Source organism: Magnolia sinica, chromosome 1 (assembly GCF_029962835.1).
Source record: "Magnolia sinica isolate HGM2019 chromosome 1, MsV1, whole genome shotgun sequence".
NCBI classification, from domain to species: Eukaryota; Viridiplantae; Streptophyta; class Magnoliopsida; order Magnoliales; family Magnoliaceae; genus Magnolia; species Magnolia sinica.
This window is the reverse complement of record NC_080573.1, coordinates 52,686,156-52,688,158: the sequence shown is the minus strand read 5'-3', so window position 1 is coordinate 52,688,158 and position 2,003 is coordinate 52,686,156. Positions and strand designations below refer to the sequence as shown.

General features: G+C 33.6%; 1 long non-coding RNA gene across 1 annotated transcript; it reads right to left on the bottom strand.

Annotated features, from left to right (window-relative positions):
* Nucleotides 1-736: 736 nt before the first annotated feature.
* LOC131243136 (uncharacterized) lies at nt 737-1,732 on the bottom strand. Its single transcript, XR_009169905.1, has 2 exons — nt 1,542-1,732; nt 737-790 (listed from the first exon to the last, which is right to left on the bottom strand). It is a non-coding gene; the product is annotated as an uncharacterized LOC131243136 (long non-coding RNA).
* Nucleotides 1,733-2,003: the final 271 nt, after the last annotated feature.

The window sequence follows — 2,003 nt, the reverse complement described above, 5'->3', positions numbered from 1 at the left end:
TAAGTAAAATAGTTACTTTTAACCAATCATAAACAAAACTTACTTATCTAAAATAAGTTACTTATCTATTGCTGTAAATAGAAAAAAGTAACTTGTTTGGCGGTATCCAAACAGGGCCTTAATCATAAATTCATACTTGCTAAAAAAAAGTAGAATAGATTTGAAGTGTGTAAGAGAAGTTGAATTCATTAAGTATATGCAGATACAACTATCTACATATCCCATCTTTTATCAAATTTCCTTTGTATGTATTTTAAACTTTCTAAGTGAAAAATAAAAATAAAAATGGAGTTAACAAGCTAATCATAAATTTTGAGATCAAGGAGAGGAAACACCATTTTCAAAGTAGGGAAATTATCCTGTAACTCCAATTGCAAATGGCTATGGGAACATGAAACAAAACTACTGTGTTTTACAATGGATCATTTCCCACAACACTATTGGTATCAGAGAAATAACCTCTTATTAGTACCCAACTACTTAGTGAAGCTAGTTATACTCATTGCAAGCATGATGGGGGCTCAGGTCTCCTTGATATAGTGATGAGGTGAGGCAAAGGGAACAGAGTAACTAATTTAAATTGCTTTATACCACATTCTGCCTTATCTTAAACATTATGACCCATTTTTGAGTTACAATGATAATTAACTCAACCAAGCCACTGGAGAGTATTATATAAGAAACTGTTGGAAAATAATACTCACAAACCTTTTGAATACTAAGAGCAGGAAATGACTGATGCTCTAGTCACTCTGTCTTTAGGAAGAGTTTTGGCTACTTCATATGCCTCCTGGAAAATCAAATCCTCAAATTCCACATTAAATGAGGTGATTAAAATAAGTAAATCACTAAACTAAAATTTGAAAAAGTTCAAACTGAAATAAGATAGACTTGTGTGTTATGTGAGCACAAAAGAAAGCAATAAACCTTACTTGCCGGATTGGCTCTGGTACATAGTATTTACAACACATTTTAACAACCTTGATAGATACATCAAGAGATATGCGATGTCCATTCGATATGAATATTGGTTTTGAAGAACCTTGAGTACATCGCATTGGTGTACTTTAAATTTTAGTAGCCTAAGCTGAATTCTCTGACCGCTCCCCATATGCGCCCAGAGTTCCCAATTAAAGTGATCAGATCCCTTGAAGCCTAGAAAATCTACCTGACCTGCAGCCCCCAAAATGAGAGAAGACCATAAATGAAAGGACTAAAAAAGGTAAATGGAAATCAATTAGTATATTGAAATGAACAATCATACAGCTCAATAGAGTTTAAAGAATTAAACATTCAACATATAAATCCATGTTTCTAAAGTTACTTAATCAAGCCTACATTTATAAGATGATAAGAGAACAAATCAAACAAATTTACAATTCAATCAACACAAAAGAATGAACTTTGAACCCATTTGAACTACCTCAAGTTGCTTGCAACATCCAAAAGCATAACATCATCTCTGCTAGCAAACGCTCAACATATTCAGGCACAAGCATGAAGAACATAAGTAAATAGAAAGCAAACTATTTCACACTCACCCAACAGAGGATGCATCCAGCTCCTTGGACAAAGTTATCTTGATCACTGACACATGCCTTGTGGTTTCAAGGCTAAAAGGAATGAGAATGCAGCCAGCAACATGAGTTGATAATGAATACATGTGGTCCTTCCCACCTTTACTACTTGGAACTGAACTTCTAAAAACCAAAAAAAAAAGAGGGAAACACAAAATATTGATATAAGATAATACTCCACCTTAATCAACTCCACAATAATAACAATTTTATTTATAGCTCTTCCCATCGCCTTGAAGACAATTTCATCTAAGCCCTTTTGTAACGTCTCGGAAAAATCTGTACAAAGACCCGAGTATCACCTCAGGAAGAAATCACTAAGGATCAAATTCTGTAGAAATTAGGCAAAAATTAATTTAGTAAACTAAATAAATCAGAGAATTAGCTCGAACCGCTTTCTATACAAACTGCAAGACCCAAAACCAT